Below are 18,769 nucleotides of genomic sequence, written 5' to 3' on the forward strand. Positions count from 1 at the left end.
CTTCCTCAAGGAAACTTTGAAATATGTATGCACATGTGTATGTGTATATACATATGTTGTTTCTATTTATTTTGTTTAGTTAATTGTTATGGATGGGCTGTTTTACATTTATAGGTTTATTATTACTAGTGGAACTTTAATTGTAGCCAAGGTTAATTGTTGAATAGTGATGATGACTAAATGGGATTTCCGATGGCTTATATTGTGTTAAATAAAACAAACAAAAACAACTTTTTAAGAACTTTAAACTTTTCCAAATAAAACACGCCATCTGATTTATTTTCTAACCATGATGGAGGTTAGATGTATAGCAATAATTAACAGTATCAATGACTTTTATGCATCTTTGTTTTTTTGTGCAGTGACAGAAAAACAAAAAAACTCCCTCTCAGCTTGTTCGTGGCCAAAAATGGCCACCCCCTGTTTACATTTACAAAATGCTATAAAATTTTAGATTAGTATCAGTGCTGTTCATGCTAATGTCTGGACCCTTTGTTGGACCATCGATAGTCTTTGGGAGTCCATTTTAACACAGTTTACTACGCATACATTTCATCAGCTTTACATTAAAGAAAAATAATAGAAATAAAGGTTTAAACACCTCAAAAATAATTCATAGATGGTGTGCCATAGAAAACCCAATAATTTTGCTTAATTTATGGTTGACAAAAGTGTCAAGGCCTCCCTGCAAAAGTCACATGAAGTTCATTATGCTGTTTATGGTAAAACTATAGAATCCAAACAACTGGGGACATTTTTTTATATAGTTAAAGTACATTTTAGCTCAAAGATTTTTCAGTTAATAAAGAACAAAATATAATTGCATAATTATGAAAAACAGATGGTGACCAAGCACATAAAAGCATTAACATTAAATGTTTAAGTATATGAATGTCTGCTGACAGAAATGCAATGCAGATGTTAAAAGAAATGAAAAACAATGCACAACAATAATAACAATAATCATTCACAGATTTCAGTAAATTGCTGGTGGCTATGAGTCCTATATGCTCCTCCTGTAATTATTTGTGAAAAAAACTGCAGAAAGAGTCATCTAAATTTCACATAGATGTTGTTACAGGGCCTGTCAGCTGTGAATGCAATCTGGTTTAAGTTTGCTAGGTGTTTAAAACAGCAAAATAATTTACAGTTGAGGGAAAAAACTTGATATCAAGTCAGTTGAAGGCAATATTAAAGTGGATATCAACTAGACGGCTGCTGTATATAAAAAAGGAAAGGATGCCACATTTCTAGAGTACAAATCATGGACCGTTTACATTATTAAATGCAGTTTATAGTATAAATCAGTACTTAGCACTGTCTGCCGTTAGGCCTGAAAGTCTCCAACCCAGCTGTCCCAACATATTTGAGGATCGTGCAATAAGCCTGACTGACTGCAAATACAACAGAACCTCTTTATTAATTTTCTCAAGCTAGCAGAACAGTGAGCAAACAGAGGGAAAAGTCAGACAAGTATATACATCCGTGCATAGAATAATGCAGATACACACAATTTAGAGTAATCTGCTGCTTATTTGATCACTATCATGTTTGATTTTTTATCATTTCCTTACTGCTTTGCTCCTCATTAAACATTTTTCTTTTGTATCATTACTTTTTTGGTCATTTTTAACACAAGAAGAAGGAAGATGATCTGACAAGACAGAAAAAAACCCTCCAAAATGTCGTATACATCACAAAACTGCTAAGTGGTAACTGCTATGGTTGAAAGTTTCAACATAGTGTACTTTTCTCAACTACTGAAGAAAATGTCATCATCACACTCTCATAACACATACATATAGGGCCTTGAGGGTGGGCACGTTAACGGCGTCCAGTGGACGGTCTGTGTATTCAACCCCACCTCTGCTGCCGGTGCCCACCTCTCAATTTTAAATCCATGTAGACATAGAGGGTTCTCGGGAGGGGCCATGCTAACACCTGCTGCTCTCTGGCAGCAGCACCATGCTCTCCCATGTTTTAAATGCACCTTAGGACAACACGCAGCAACACTACACATGAGCGAGAGGAGGGAGGTTTGGGGTCTTCACACACCCCTGTTCTCTGCTGGCCATCGGGGCGGGGGGCCTGGGAGGAGGTGTTGGCCATCCGATTGGGATCTGGGATGCGGGGCCTCCCTGCTGCTGCGGAGCCTGGGGCGGTCTGCTTGCCTCCACCCCGGGGGAAAGGGTAACATCTCCTGGGTCTAGGTTAGGGATGGGTACCGGTATCCGGTGCCATGATGGCACCGGTTCTGACATAAACGGTAGTAACCAGACCGAAAAGCAGCGCACATTTCGGTGCTTTATTTCGGTGCTTTTTTTTCCTGAGCTGTGATACACTTTAGATTCTAGCCAATCATTTTACGTTTCCGAGGATAGTAGGCGGGTCCAGGTACGTACGTTCTTTTAGAGCAGAGCTAAAGATTAAAAACGCCCAAGGCGAAGCGGTCAAAAGTCTGGCTGTACTTCACAGCAAAAGATGCAAATTCAGCAGCCTGCAACAAGTGCTTTAAGCTGATACTGTGATACAGTGCAAAGGAGGTAACACCTCAAATCCGATGAAACACCTGGCGACGGATAGCTTTTTTTTTAAAAGCCGAGAAATGCGCCGTATTTAATAGCTTGCTGCGAGACCTCACACCGAACACATCTACGGCGGGTGTGGTGCCTGTTATCGGACTCGGAGTTAGCAACGTCCCCCAAAAACCCGAAGAGGAGAGTCCTGGCCCCTAGCTCTGCCAGTGTAGCAGAAATGATGAGGATGATGATGGCAGCAGAAGCCGTTCTTCTCTGCGTGAGTAGCTTAATGTTGTTCGTGTGTAATTTACGTTGAGTACGCTAACCACGTTATTAAATTAATGCATGTAAGGTGAACTAGCAAACATCATCATAGTTACATGCGTCTGTCTTCTTGTTTGATGGCAGATACTCCCTTCACCCTGGCCAAAAAGGCTAAAATGACCAAAGAAAAAGTGGAAAACAGTTAAACATGAGAGGTTTTTGGACAAAGTTTGTGTTTTTTCCATTGTGCACTGCTTCCAGCCAAGAGTGATACCATATATGCCCCATAGCTGCAGAAAAGGCTAACATTGTTATCTTTTTACAAAAAACAGCTGAACATGAGAGGTTTTTGGACCAATTTTGTGTTCTCCATTCTTCAAGCACCGGTTTGAGCACCGTTTAAGCACCGGCACCGTTTCAAAAGTACCGGTTTGGCACCGGTATCGGATAAAACCTAAACGATACCCATCCCAAGTCTAGGTGCTGTTTCCCTCTCCAGGGGTGAGGGTACCTGGACCTGGGGTATAGAGTTTGTTTGGGGAGTGTGATTGTGTGTACAGTGCCCATGTATGTCTATCCCTACGTTGGGAGAGTGCTGAGTATTTGTATATGTGTGCATGAGGGTGGGAATGCATGTGTGTGTCTGTGTGTGCCTGTTTGTCTGTGTTTATATGTCAGGTCGGGTCTTACACTCCACTTCTCTGGGAACTCCCAGGCCCCCCAAGGCCTATCTCCCCTCACCACACTCCCTGCCGGTAACTGATGCCCTCAGGGGTCGGTGCGTTGGTGGTTCTTGGTTCTGGGGCTGGGGCTGGGCGCTCAGGTATGTACCAGCTCACTCCCGGTGACTACTTGGCGGGGCCTGGTGCCTGTTGCTCAGTCAGGCCTCTTCCGGGGCAAAGGGGGCCCTCGGGCCTCCGGCCTCTGGGCCTGTGGCTCGGTTCACTCTGGCACAGCTGGCTGCCGGCAGAGCCGTGGCTACTGGTTGACCCCTCATCTGGGGCTCTCCTCAGGTCTTCCCAGGATGGTGGCACGGATGCCCGTCCGGTGGTCCTCCTTGGGCTCTCGCACTCTGGGGCCTCTGGATGTCTGGAGGCTGGATCTCCTCCATGCCTGCTTCATGCCCTGGGGGACAGGGCTATGGCTCTCTACATGCTCTAGCAGACCATTACATGGGGAAACCTTTTGAATACAAGCGCGCTGATCCCTTCTGTTTTTCTTTTCCTTCATTTTTCTTTCTCCCTTTCCTATCCCTCAGTCATGTCTGTCCCGTCTGTAACAACTGAAAATAAAATAAAATAAACAATAACATCAAAGGTTGATCAAATGGACCAATACGGCAAGGCCGTGATGATCCATTTGGCAAAGTAAATCCATTGGGTATCCTTGTTGGTCTTCAGACAACAATTCTGACGGCTAAAGAACCAAATGGGACAGGCAAAAAAAAAAAAAAAGGAAATGTCATCATCAGAGGATATACAAGAGACTCTGTGGGGAAGACCATTTGCCCTCATATCATTTTGACCATGTTTCGACAGGTATAAGGCAGCACTCCGATGAGGTTGTGCACAGGCATCATGGATGCTTCGTTGTTTTTATTTATGATACTTTCTAGTCAGCTTCCAGTCTGTTTGGGGAACAAATGTACTCCTGGTGATCTTTCAGTGTAGTAGCCTCACGTACACCCTTCAATACATACTTTTGCAATTGTTAAAAAAACCAAAACATATTATGCTCTTCTTTATTTTCTGTCATGTATATTTACAGTTACAGTGATGGATGCTTATATTAAAAATAGTCAAGTTCTAAAATTGAGGTCAGAGTATGTGCAAATAATACTTGTGATCTAAAGGTGCAGTTTTAGGAAGTTTTTTTCTCCTCTTGGCTCTGTCTGATGTCAGTCAAAGCTGATAAAGCTAATGTGATTACCCTGCTCTGACTAACAGAGGCTCCTCCCACTGGCCTTTGGTTTGGTTTCTGAGGGGCCAATCAGAAGAAAGTTGGCTTAAAGGGAGATTGCAAAAATTGCTGAATTAGATGGTGGATGAACAGGGGGGGGGGGGGGGGGGTACCAAGGCTCAGCAAGACAAAAAAGAGCACTCAGAGAGCCCAACTTCCCCCAAAGGATACCTCTCCCCATGGCCTTTCACGTGCTATATTGTTGCACGTGCAGCAGGGAAGCCTCGGAGACTCCAGGATGAAATGTGCACATTTTAAAGGAAAAGATTTTTAACCTGGCCTGGTTTTGCTTTTAAAATAATCTGAGGATGTTGGAGGGAGGACTCATTTTAATTGGCATTTGTGTGGACCTGCTGGGAGGGGAAAAAAACACTGGATTGGAGACTCTCTGTGCCCATGACAAGGAAACTGGACAAGTTTTAGGGAAGTTTCAGCTTGAGAGTGGAAGCAGGATTTGATGCGGAGACCCAAGCTCGAACGACGCCAGGCCTGAAAAGGTGGATGGGAAGCCTTTCTGAGGAAGATGCAGGGTTGATATGTTTTTGGCTGCTTGTTCTTCCAAGTGACCACCTTTCCCCTGTTTGTAACCAGGCTAACAACCCTGACCGCGGTGGCTTTGGGCCTTGGGCCTTGGATTCCTGGCCAGAGTTGTCTTCAGCCAGTAGTTTGACTCTGAGAAAAAACTAAATCTTGTGTAAACCATTGCAGTGTGTGTGTGGTGGTTCCTTACTGGTCAATATTAGAGCTACTACTTGTACGGAGGCCATTTTGGGCCTTACGTAACAGTTTCTTTACCAAATTTTTAAAGGTCAAATTTGACCTTGGCTGCTAACAATGAAGGTTAAGGCCTAATGCTTAGCCAACCTAGATACTCATGTCCCCCAAGGTATGTTTTTGTGAAGTTTGAAGATGATCCATAGGAAATTGTGAATTGTAGAGTTATTACTGATTTTCACATTTGGAATGACGTTGAGCTTGTCCTTGACCAGCAACAAAATTAAATCAGTTTGAGCTTATATTGGTATCTACCATCGCACAAAATTTGAACGTGATATCTGCTAACTGCTAACAAACAGACAGACAAAAAACAAACCAATTATATCATGCCTCCATTTGAGGGGAGAATAAGGATCATTTCATACTGAACGTCATGCAAAGGTGCTCTAAAACAGACAAAATGGAGCTGGAAATTAGCATACAAAGACTCAATAAAACATGTCTCTTTGGATTTCCAAGATGCTGAATCCAATGCTGTTAAAAACTGATGGATGCCGAGAATGCTGGTTAGCTCACTGGGAGGAGCAGGCGATCTGAGGCCATTTGCTCCATGTCTTCCTTTAGTCTTTCTCCCCCTATCCTATCACAATGAAGGCTAAAATGTCCCAGAAATATATCTAAAAACATTTGACAAAACCAGTACACATTTTATATGCAAACATCGCTAAAGGTTAGCACAAAGAGCAATTCCAGGTATGTTTACACCTTTAAAAATATGACTAACATAGGCTCTATATCAGATAAACATTAGATTTGAGCATGCTCTTTTTAGTGGTGCATGTGTGGTCACATTCATGATGTGAATATTTGGTAGCCAGTGGTGCCTCCAGTCAGGTTATAGCCCTTCAAAGTGAGTTGTGTGTCGTTCCTGACATCCTTATGGCAAAGGATGTGGCATGTTGATGGCTTTCCAGAACAAAGTTTTCCTCAAAGGAAGTCCTTTGGCGCAGTGGCATGCCTAAACATGAAAGTATGAGGATGGACATGCAAATCTGCAGAGAGTCCTTGTGGCATCTTCAGGATATCTAAAAGTGTTTGTTATTTTGTCCTTCTAAAACAGGATCTAATCTGTTAAACCATAGGATTATAATAGAAGAGGAAGTCATGAGATTGTCGACTTCCTTTCACTTTTTAATACTTGAAGGCCACAAAGCGGGTCTGTGTTTTCTCTGTGCAGTTCCGAATGATGACTCATTATTAAAAACATGAAATTGTCTTATTTGTGTGTTCATAGCATGTGTAAAAATCATGTCCAGTGAACTTCTTTGTTCTTTACTTGTTGTTTTATTATGACTATTGTTTTGGATTTGTCCTATCCTCTTGGCAAGGTCTATAGAAATGTTTAATCTCTCCTGGATAAATAAAAGATATATTCATGTACGTAAATCTACTGCTTCAGATCATGCATGAGTGTAATTTGCAGCAAGTGTTTCTGAGAGTAGCTGAACTGATCTGCTTCTCACAAACTTCTCCCTTTCACTGCCGCCACCAATAGCTGAATGAGATATGGAGTTTCATTGAGAAAAAAAAATGGAGCACTGTGGCGCTATTATGAGAGCAGACTGTGAAGTGAGAATGGGAACTGTCTCTGAGGGAATGTCAAAGGTTAGTGAGGTTATTTCAACTTCAAAGGAGGGGGGAGGGCAGGGGTATTTGAGAGGATTCATCTCAGAATTGAGATTTCATTGTCAGAGGGTTATCCCCTCGTCTGTGCACGGGCAGGCTGACAAATCCCCTCTTCAATGTTTTCGTCTGAAGGAGGTCTCCCTGCAAGAGGCCAAGGGAGACTGCTATACCAGACAGTCACAGCAGTGACACTTGAGGGAAACAGAGGTGTTAGACAGATAAAATGGCCTTACCCTGTTGGTGCTGTTTGTGCATGTGTCCTATGATAACACATGTCAAGCGCTATCACACGCTGCAGGCTGCACAGAGGTAACAGAGACCGCCCAAAGCCCTGGGAAAACGTGGAGGAGCGTGAAATCACCTTGATCCAAAGATTCCTGCTGCATACCAGTCCACTGAACCCACCAGAGCACAGGGGCCCGGAGATGGGCAGACTGCCACAGATCAAGAGAAAGAGACAAAGAAAAAGGGAAGAGGTGCAGGGTGAGAGTCAAGATCTTTAATCCTACAGCTTGGCTTGAAGCTTAAAATCATCTTATGCATTTCCTGTGGAAGATCAAGTAAGCCACTCCATGAGGGAGGCCTCTCTCGGATATAAACACAGGATTTACTTTTACATGCCAGTTTCGGGACCAAGCTTGATTACAGGTTGCCCATGTGCTCTGAGTCAAGCTGGCTGTTTGGGTTTACTGACAGTAGAGGAGAGGATGCTATGGCTGGAATGCTGTGGTGTGAACAGCGGTGAACACTCCTCCCAGAGCTGACTGATAGCTGGTGTATGTCAGCCAGTAAAGGAGATAAAGTGGCTTCTGTGTGTCACATGGTTGCAATGCTATATGCCTTCACATCTCCCGATTACTCGCTCCTTCTGGAAGCATTCCCAAACATGAAACGTGGGCGACATAATTATTCAGTTGAATGTTGTTGCTCTTTCACATGCTATTCTTGTCAAACTATCGGCAGCCTCTATCAGGAGTGTCATACATCAAAGCTGCCCTATCAGTGCCACTCAACATGGAGTGGCTGACGGTGAAAAGTGTGGAAGAAGGTGCTTTCCGGGAGAACTCCAAGTCAGTCATGCCAGAGAAATAACTGTTTTGAGCTGCTATCAACAAATGCTGTGGTTTTCTTTACCCAGCATCTCTTAATTATATTTTTTTGGATTTGTAAATCCCACTTCCTTAATGCCTGAGTAACTCCTATCATCAATCCTTCAGATGTGATTGGAAACCCTGTGGTGCAATCAGCTAATTTGCACTCAACTATGCAGCAAGATTAGAAAACAAATGGAGCTCCGTCAAATCAGCGCAGGAAAAAGAGGGTGTTCCCCCCCCACACTGTGTCTTAGGAATGTTTTGGCAGAACTGAAAGCCATCTTTCAAACTCAAATGCCAACATTTGAGGAGACAATGGCAGAACAGATAGCAACATCCGGCCCTGGTCTGGGTCATGAACACAAGGGGGTTTCTCTTCTACAGTTTGGGCCTCGGTCATGGCTGGATGTCCCTCCTCCTCTTCCTCCTTTATGTCCATATGCAAGTCTGATGTCCAGCAGCTTGCAACCCTCATTTCTTCCAGAGCCTTCAAGAAACATTGGGCCATTCTCCATCATCATTTCAGGAAAAACAGCAGACAGAGGGGTGAGGAAGAGGGTATGGTTTGAAACAAAAGAGGTTCTATAAGGTGCTGGAGAAAAAGATTCCTACTGCAAAATGTTTATAAAGAACACTGCAGAGGGACAGTCATTGCTATCATGCTGAGTAATTAGATATTAAAAAGGCATTTTTCAGATAATTACTCTGCTTTTTGTAGACACAGCAAGCAGTCAATGAAAAATGAGCTTCCAGGGCTTAGCACAAACCAAGTTGGATGTTAGTGCTGAGTGTGATGTCACTTCCGAGTTAAGCGATTGTCAGTTGTAAAGTGGGAAAACTATGATAGAGCCATTCATGCATCACTAGCAATGCAGAACAACACTTGTTTTTTTGCACTTAAAACCACTGCTGCAGCATGTTCATGCCTGCTCAGTGTTCTGCGCACTGACCACAAAAGTGGCAATACTGACTATAACTTATACAGTTTTACTAATGCTTATGTGCACTGCTGCCATCCTGGATAGTAGGGGTTGGCGGGCCACTTGAGTTTCCAAGTTAGAAATCTGACTTGAAGGGGCAGTTGAGGGGAACTTGGAAATTGCGACTTCCTGCCACATCAGAACTAATAAAATGAGTCTTTCAGTAACTCTAAGATTATATCAGTTTGCTGTGTTCTTTGTGTGTGTATGTGTATTTGATGTGTGTTTAAAAAAAACCCATGAAATTATGTTATGGTCATTACTTTAGCAAAGATACCAGGAAGTTAGTTCTCAGAGCTAAGTAAAGAGTGTGCCAAATAATCTGAAATGGTAAATAATTCAGTTCAATTCAATTTCATTTATATAGCGCCAAATTACATACAGTAACCTTATGATGCTTTATATTTAATGGAGAGATCCTATAATAATACAGATATAATAATACAGAGGAAACACCATCAATCAAATAATGCCCTGTAAGCAAGTACAGATGTGGCTGGGGTCCACTTCATCCCTGTTGCTAGGGTGGGAGCAGTGCCTCTCACTGTGGGGTCCCGGGAGTCTGTGTGTGGCATCTCAAGCCTCACTTTTGCACATTTAAACTCCTCTACCAGGCTAGGGATAGGCCATGACAGTATCCCGTCGCTATAGAGTCCAACGCTGCTGAGACATTTGGGAAGTCTGAGCCACTTATTAACGTAGGAGCTCACTAGCCTCTCTAGTCAATAGAGATTGACCTACCACGTGACTTTCGCGCATTGCATGCCGGGAACTCGTGGCAAAACAATCCAAGTACCGCATCAAATACAAGCATTTGCAGCACCGCAAAACGTTCATTCTCCGGTTCCAATACCTTCTTGCTTTTTCTTTGTCCCCCAAAAAAGGTATGTACAAAACGAAGGAGAACAATGCCGGTCCGTACAAAGACAGACTTGATGAAAAGTCAAAGAAAAGATACGAGGAAAAAAGCAAACGAGTGAAAGGGTTAGACCCTTACGAGCACACAGAGTGGACAAAAGACGTTAGCGTGCTGCCCAACTTTCACCACGCTCATATTTATAATTATACGGTTCTTGGAGTGAGTGCATACACTCATGAAGTTTAGTAACTTCAGGTCACTGCAACAAGCCCAGGTACAGTTTACCGACGGATGGGTACAGGACCTTGAAATGCACCGTGTAGAACGAAAGACCATCGTACGAACAAACGTAAGTTTGCCAGTCTCACAAATCGTCTTCATAAATACACATTCATTAACAGTTTATTAATGGGACCTTTAAGCTCAACGGTAATTAATTAGTAGTGGAAATAATTTCTGGTTCGCATTACAGAAATGTAGCAGTGACAATAATATTGTATGCTGTAATCGTACTGTGCAGTTAGTGATACAAAACAACTGTTTTATCCTGTGAATAAAAGTATATGTTTTTGTCAATGTACCATGATAATAACAAAAGCGAAACGCAATGTTGTGTCAGGACAATTCACTATTTATGCACAATAAACAAAGGAGCATAGCGCGACAATTTCTGTTCAGCGCCAGACTTGCTTGTAACCTATATCACCAATTATGTTATGAAAAATGACGTATTAACTACTACAAAACACTGACCTTTGTGGGAATGCTTGGAGCAGACTAACATGTGAGCTGGAGTGTTCTGGGACGTTATATTTGGTCTTTGAATGGCTGCAATCCAGGCCATCCGTCGCCTCTTTGTTACTTCGGAAACATGCCTCGAACAATTTCTCTTCAACGACGTAATCCAATAACAACCGATCTCTTTACCCGTCGGCTTCCCGTGGCTGTCATGCGACCGGCTATTGCAGTTAATAATACAACAGCTTCTTGCCATTTTTTGTGTTTCTTTTTATCGCTGTGTAATGTAATTTCAATTGAAAGCCTGCGTGCGCTAGTACCTCTTGCCACGAGTTCCCAGAATCCTTTGTGGTTTTACCCCTGAATGACGTCACATTTTCAGTCTCTATTGGCATGATTGAGTGAGATCTCGTACATTGTCAACGGCCACAGTAGTCTTGGTAATAACCCAAACTGGAAGCACCAGAGCTTCAGTTTCCCTGGGAGTGCTGTGTTGTTAATCCACTTGAGGTCATTAGCCAAGTTCTGCCTTAGTTGTTCTAGCCATTCAGGTATCATTCATATCATTGAGGTCTGCATTATACCACTGTCCCAGGCTCTTTATGGGCTTCTCTAAGACTGTTGGAATTGGTTCTCCACTGATATAGAATTGCTCAGCTGTCAGTTTTCCTTTTATGATGGAAATGCTGTGAGATTTACTTGGCTTAAACTCCTTTCTTGCCCATTCTTGCTCATGTTTTCCTGGAGCTTCTGTAGCAATTGCCTCATACATGGTTTTGCTGTTGTAATGATGGTCACGTCATCCATGTAGGCTGTAATGGGAGGAAGACGAGTCTCTCACCTCCCACTACCCACCGAGATGCCCGCATGACCAACTCCATTGCCATGATAAATGCCAGAGGGGAAATTGTGCAGCTCACCATAACTCCAATTCCCAGGTGCTGCCAGGCTGTGGTGGTGTTCTCAGCTGTCACACAAAACTGTAAGTCCCGAAAGTAGGTCTTGACCAGACCTGTGATGTGGTTTGGTACGCTGAAATAGTTAAAAGCCATCCACAAGATCTTGTGCGGAACTGACCCAAAGGTGTTGGCAAGGTCTAAAAAGGCCACATGAAGGTCTCTTTGTTCTTTCTTGGCAGTTAGAATCTGGTGCCAGATGGCGCTGGCATGCCCCAGACATCCCGAGAAGCCCTGGATGCCAGGCCTTCTGCACTGATGTGTCAATATAGTTGTTTTGTTGCAGGAAAGTAGATAGTCTTTGGGCCAAGACACTGAAGAAGATGTTTCGCTCTACGTTCAGCAGGCTGATCTGGCAAAACTGGCTGATGGATGAGGAGTTCTTCTCCTTAGGGATCAGAATACCTCCTGCTTTTTGCCAAGCCTTTGGAATCACTCCTTTCTGCCATGCTAACTTCATCAGTTTCCACAGGTATTTGAGGACTCGTGGGGTGTTTTTATAGAGCCTATATAAAATGCCATTAGGTCCTGGGGCCGATGCTGCTCTTGCGTGCTTCACTACCTTCTCCACTTCAATCCATGTAGGTGGTCTTATGTTCATTTGGTGTTCAGGTGCCTGGATAGGCGGCATATCACTCGGAATGGTAACTGCTCCGATCCTCAGAGTTAGTTTTCCTCAGATGATCTTCCAGGTCATTTATGGGCATTTTGAGACCCCTGCTCTTCTCTTCAACAAAAAGGCCCCTAACAAAGCTGTATGGGTTGCTGTAGAAAAGGGTCCTTGTCCGTTCTTTCTTCTTACGTTGTCATCTGGTGTTCTGCTCTTCGTAGCTTAGTAAGTTGTTGCTTTATTTACTCCTGCAGGGCAGTAAGTCCCTCCCTTTCTGTCTCAAAGGCCCTCCTCCACTGTTTCCTCATTTGTCTTCTCTCTTTCACTAATCTGTCAATTTCCCGCTGTCTCCTGGACTTTAACTGGTTTAAAGGGCCTTTCTGCTGTCTCTGAGTCTTGTTCTTTACCCCAAACCGCAAAGCCCATAGCTGTAGATGATGGTTCCCAGGTTCTCCAACTTCCTTTCAACTGGATCCTTTGGTTGATCTAGTATAAAAGCTGGTTCCGAGTCAATGGTTTCCCACTCTCTTTTCTCACTGGATCTGGGCCACAGAATCTGATCTTTCCTACCTTTCATCTTCCTTTCCCTTGCTGGTAGTGATTGGCTACACTCTGTGTTGGAAGACTCTGTCGGCTGTTTCTGGATGGCTCTGGGCTGGAACATGGTGTTGATTTTCGTGGCTTACATCTATACACGAATGTGTTGCTAGCTGCTGGTGGCTAAACTCCAAGCTAGGGGCTGATATTAAATGGCTGGGCCCTGAATAGAATCTAATATTGAGTGTGGCTGGCTAAGCTTTAGACTGGGAACTGCTACTGGCTGGATTTGACTGAGTTCCAATCTGGAGACTATGGGAGGGTCTGTACGACAATGAACTTCGATTGGGGTGGTGATACCCTGAGGACTGTGGGATTCTCCTGCCTCTGGGCTTCAATCGATTGATTGAAAAATATTTAAAAAATATTAGATATTGGGCTAAAAAATTTTCAAAATTACTTTTTAAATATGTTGGGTGGAGAGGGACACTTAGCACAAATGACAAACGTTGGATTTTAAGTAGATGAAGTCACATCCCCTCCAGATGATGTCTATAAGAAATCACTTAGATATCTGGATAATATATTTGCATCTACGCTGTTTCTCGCTCTGTATACAAGACTAAAAAAAAACCCCATAAAACCCAGAATGCATGTGGAACAGCCTCCGTGTTCACAGCATGAGCTCACGGCATGCATCTGCAGGCGAAAAAGAGTGATATTCTTCATGTGAGCATGCAGTTAGATTTCTGTTATATAACTCTGATGTGGGGGCCCCCTTTGTTGGGTTCCAACAGCCGTCTCTGAAGTTTGCCCAGCTTTCCTGCTCATTTGCCTCACAACACACACGTCTCAGGGCGGTGCAGAAGACGTGGGGTGTGGAGGGGTGGGGTGGAGGACTGAGTAAGAGCCAAAAGGCAGCGGCTGCCTGTCACACTGAACAAGTGTGTGTGGTCAGAGATTAGGGAAGGAAAGACACACAAAAAATTCCAGTAGAGGAGCTCCTGTGGCAGCTGTTTGAGTGCGAAGGATGCTGGACAACTGGAGTCATCTGATTGGCTGAAGTATGTGTGCTGGTGGGTGTGTCTTGACAGCAGCCAACTTCCTCTGTGCAATTTTAAATCAGAGAAGTAACAATTCATCAGAGACAGGATGTCAAATAGGAAGACAGATCCCTATGCTAGATAGGGCGCCTTGCAGCTGGCCACTCAGTGACCTTGGATCAAACAAAAGTTAGTCTTTCTCCCTCTGTCCTGCTCTCAAACACTCTCTGTGCCCAAAGAAAAATGAGGCATTAATCAGCAGCAGAAGACTGAGCAGTTTCCAGTAAGTCAATTTGTGTAAGTTTATTTTAAGCCTATGGGCCTCACAGCCCCACAAATAACATGGTCCACTCACTTCCCTTCTACTCTGCAACATTTCCACTCCTGCACACTTACATTTCCCTCCTGAGAGAGAGGAGGAAATGGGGGGCCTCACAATGTGAACGAAAGCTCTTTGAAAGTGGTTCTAGCAAGGCGATATGCTTCTTATAAACAGCGTGCAGTAGGAGTGTGTAGGGGGGGAGATTCAGAGGCGGACTGCTGTGGCTGCGACTGTCTGGAAGCTGCTTGCTGTTTTCCTGTGTGTGATGCATGCTAACCCTGGACCCCGTCAAGTTCGGCAGCAGTATAAAGAGACCTCTGTGAGGCTGACTCAGCTCCAGTCTTAATTCATTTCATTGGTCTCATTGCTTGATTAAATTCAGCAGGGAGACCGCAGAACTTCTGAGCATCTCCTGAATCCAAACAGAAGGATGGATCAACCTGTTATCAATGGTCCCACAGATAGAGACACAGGCCATGAACTGTAGCCAGATCAAACACACTGATACACACTAATAATTGCTGTGAGTTTAATAAACCTAACTGGGGCTGGGGAGTATTGTTTCTGTGAGGTAACTCTTCTTAAAATTGAAACCATTCTGTGGCAGTTTTGGCTCACTGCATTTGTCCACTTGCATGCACAGAAGACAAAGGAAGAGTGTGTGAAATGCAGGAAGCAAAGGCTACATAGCATGACATGGTTTCGACACAACCACTTCACTTCAACCACAAGGCAATTGTTTAGCCCATCTCAGGCCTGTGTTGAGCTTACCATCGCAGCTAGCAACACAAGCGCAGCAAACACAAACACTTTAGGGTGATGGTGAAATCTGACATTTCCTCTTGCACATTGTGTAATTTGACATTCCAGAGAGGCCAAGAATAAAAGAAATAAGACAAACAGGGGCATACCAGGCCTATCAGCAGGAAATACCGTGATATGATTTAGCATAGTGATGGTGTGGTCAGTGGTTGATGACAATGTCATTCTCCTCCGGTCCCCTGACATCCAGCATGGCTTTGATCCTGCAGTGAGTGGGAGGTCCAGTGGAGGTCCAGAGGAGCAGAGGAGCCAACCTGCCTGATGATGCACAGACCATTAGCTTGAGTCTGCAGCCACCAGGGCGTTCCTGTGTCTGATAATGCCAAGTGATTTCACATACTTGGCAACTTTCCTGTAATCATTTAATCTCCAAGTGAAGTGTAAGACTGTGTGAGACACAACGTGGTAATTGCCCAACCTTAAGATATGATGATGGAATCTCATCACAAGCCTCTTCCAGTGAATCACACAACCAAAGAACAGCATTTAAAGAAAAAACCTCAATAACACTCTTAAATCTGCCTGCTTAACTTAGCAAGCCCAGATCTGTTCAAAGGGGAAATCATTGGAAAGTGAGCACTTCTAAAGCTTAATAGTTAACATCTCATTTGTTTAACAAAAACAGGCGTGACCACAGGAAACCAAGAAGCAGGGTGATACAAAATGATAATAAAACCTGCACTTTGGCCTCTGTAACGGGTTAAAAGAACAAAGATATATGCCGCGCTCTAGATACTTCGGAAACAAGGGGTGCCGTCACTGCCAAGTTGACCTTGTTCCAGTAGTAAAGTTGTAAAAAACCAAGGAAAAAACAGGATTTGTTTGGCATCTTAGCAAAGTAAAACATCACTAACTATGCATCATAGTGCTTGTTAAAAACACTGCTGCAGCATGTTCATGGATACAGCCTGTCACATAGTCACAAGTACAGAACAGTGGCAGCACAGATTAAGGCTACGTCCACACGTACCCGGGTATTTTTGAAAACAGAGATTTTTCTATGCGTTTGCACCTTTCGTCCACACGTAAACGGCGTTTTCGGTCACTGAAAACTGAGATTTTTAAATACGCCTGCCAGGGTGAATATTTTCGAAAACTCAGTTTTTGCATTTACGTGTGGACGAGGAAAATGGAGAAAACGCAGCGTCAAAGGTGTGCACCTTTTTTGACGTCACACTTTGCGCCACGTTATTATTTCAGTGAAATGGATTTCTACAGTGGTGGACTTAGACAAAATACTGTTACTGTTAACTTTACTCTCTGCAGTGTTTACATGATTACATATACAACACAGTTTCTGTCCCTCCACATAGGACTCAGTTCTGCTTCTATGCGCCATCTTTGTTTACTTTTCCCACCCAGGCTTCTAGACTTCTGATTGGCCAACATTTCTACACGGTTCGGAATATATCGCCACCTGTTGCTTTGGCATGTTCCTAGCAGTGTTTTCCTTCGTTTTTGCGTTTACGTGTGGACAGGATTTTTTTTTTAAAAAAAAAACGAAAACGGAAAATCTCCATTTTCAAAAATACCCGTGTACGTGTGGACGTAGCCTAAAAGTTTTGCAGTTTTGCTGCTGTCATGTGAGGCTGTGTCCAGCAGGAGGTGGACCCAAATGCAGGACTTAGACACAAAAGGTGAACTCAAGGCAGCAGCTTTATTGTTGGGAAAAATGCCCAAAACATAAGCACAAAAAACAAACAAAACTAGGAAAAACTAGGAAAAGAACACTGAGAAACTCAAGGAAACTAGAAACATGGACCGCAGCGAGACTTACACACATGAGTAGGTACAACACAACAAAGAGCAAGGAAAAAACACAGGGCTTAGGGAATCAGGGAAAGGGAAAGGGAGACAGAAGAGAAACACAGCAGGGAGAAATCAGAGCCAGCAAAACCAGACACACTGCATACAGGACAGGGACTATCAAAATAAAATAGGAAGCACACAACAGGCACAGAGACACAGACTTGACACTGAACATAGAGACCTGACTGACTGGGGAGACAGAGGGAACAAGGAGACAAGACATGACACGACAAGGAACATTATAAAGGCAAAATAACAGAAACCAAAATCCTAGGACTAAATATATAATAAGCGGAACCAAAACCCATGAATTACAATAATCGAAAAATATAACTAAAACACGCAAAAACACCAGGCCGCAGACCCAGTGACATGACAGCTACTGTTTATGTTCACTGCCGCCATCCTGGGTTTTTAACTCAAGGTTGGTGGAGCTGCTTCAACTTGAGGGGGCATTCCACATGAATTTCCAACTTCTGACTTCCAGAATGCACTAATTATGTCTTAATTAGGGAACTTTAACGCTAGTTGCTTTCCTTTGTTTTTTGTTATCTATTTCCTACGCAGACTCTAAAGAAGAAAGGAAAGGAGCGCTTTCCTCCCCTTAATTTGTAAACTGCTTGATTGGCATTTTCTCATGTCTGTCCCCCTCATAGACATTATCCTTGGGTGCAGCTGTTTTTAAATCAGAGGGCTCAAAATACAGTCGAACAGGCTGAGTGTTAATTTAGACATCGAAAGAGAGCAACAAAAAAAAGTACTTCCACCCGAGACAAAAGCAGTTGAAAGCAAAACCTCAAGATTAGTCTTAATCAAATAGCAAGCTTACAGAACCAGACACCAGGCTTTGTTACCAAGTTCAGGGCTCCCCCCTTAGCTAAGAGGGATGGATCAGAGTGATCATGATACAACATGCTACACATGCACAAAATAATTTTGCTCTCTTGGAAACAGGACATTTGATCCAACTAAACATTCCCACAAGAACTGCCTTGTTTAGCAGTCCACCGGGCTTGTTAATAATAGTTACCGCCCAGGAGAAAATCTTTTCCTCTTTGCCTTCAGTCACTAAAGAGAAAAGTCTTCCCACCGAAATCTGGGAGGAGCTAATCCTAGTAGCTGTTCACATGTCAACCAACAACCCATGCTGGGAAAGGAGGTTCCCAGTACTGCAACAGGCTCAAGTCGCGATGGTCTGCTTGATCTCGGGCCACTACTTCCCAGGACCGAGGCCTAGTCCCCGGGGAGTGCTGCTGAAGTTCCGGCTGTATCACTCTGCATCCTCAGCACTGTCCACAGTGACCTACACACTGTATTTACCCCAGAAATATGCACAAAAGGCATCATGTTACACACCAGGGCCTGAGATACCTGTAGCTGCTTGTCTGTTGGATTGCCAAGAATTTTGGTGCAAACAGTCAAACTACTCTTGTGATCTTTCGTCTAGTGCTTTCGACAGTTTTGCTTGTTTAAGGAATAATCCAAAGAATTTTGGCATGTTATAAGAGGAGAAGCATTGGAATAACCGATTGAATGTTACTTAGGTCAGATTGTCTGAGTTCATGGTGCATGCTGACTCCCTGGATGGCTATCTAGGCCACTTAAAGGGGACCAGTCATGCTTTTCATATTTATATCTACTCCACTGGAGTAGCTTTGCATGATTCAAAGAATAAAGTCTTTAATTCTGTTACTTTATCAGGAGCTCTGAGTGGTTTCTGTCATATTCTACACCTTCCTATTTGAACAAAATGACTGGGTGTGTGTCAGAAGTTAGTTAGGGTGATCTCTGTCTATGCAGCTACTCTCGAAAAAACCCAGAAACTGTTCTAATAGTCATCAAACCACATCTTTA

The sequence above is a fragment of the Perissodus microlepis genome, chromosome 17, assembly GCF_051167445.1.
Source record: "Perissodus microlepis isolate ML-2025 ecotype Zambia chromosome 17, ASM5116744v1, whole genome shotgun sequence".
Taxonomy (NCBI): Eukaryota; Metazoa; Chordata; class Actinopteri; order Cichliformes; family Cichlidae; genus Perissodus; species Perissodus microlepis.